Below are 377 nucleotides of genomic sequence, written 5' to 3' on the forward strand. Positions count from 1 at the left end.
CCAGCCACGGGCACGGGTATAAAACCGGCTGCGTCGATACAACAGCAAAAGTAGGAAAAAACCCCAGCCCCAGATACTTATACACCGTCAATAAAAATATCAGACCTTTGTGTTATTAAACAATTTGCTTTCGTTTATGCATAGCTGATTGTTCAGAACCTATGAGTCAGTGCAAATTGTATTACGTGGGGAGATTAAGCAAATAAATGCTAGCTTTTTGGAGACATTAAAATGAGAGTACTATGGAAATAAAATTATCTAGAAAATTGTATTAGCAATTCATTAGCAGCAGCAAGATGTTCAAGGTAACCAACAGATCTGCGGTGCCTTTAGGAATGGCAGGGGTGGGGGGGCTGCTCGCCGGGCTGCCAAAACCG

At 42.4% G+C, this 377-nt stretch overlaps 1 protein-coding gene across 1 annotated transcript in view; it reads right to left on the bottom strand.

Moving 5' to 3' along the window:
* LOC103916555 (zinc finger and BTB domain-containing protein 16-like) overlaps positions 1 to 377 on the bottom strand; it is a 23,269-nt gene that overhangs the window by 3,100 nt on the left and 19,792 nt on the right. The window lies entirely within an intron of this gene.

Source organism: Pygoscelis adeliae, unplaced genomic scaffold (genome assembly GCF_000699105.1).
Source record: "Pygoscelis adeliae isolate BGI_AS28 unplaced genomic scaffold, ASM69910v1 Scaffold275, whole genome shotgun sequence".
Taxonomy (NCBI): Eukaryota; Metazoa; Chordata; class Aves; order Sphenisciformes; family Spheniscidae; genus Pygoscelis; species Pygoscelis adeliae.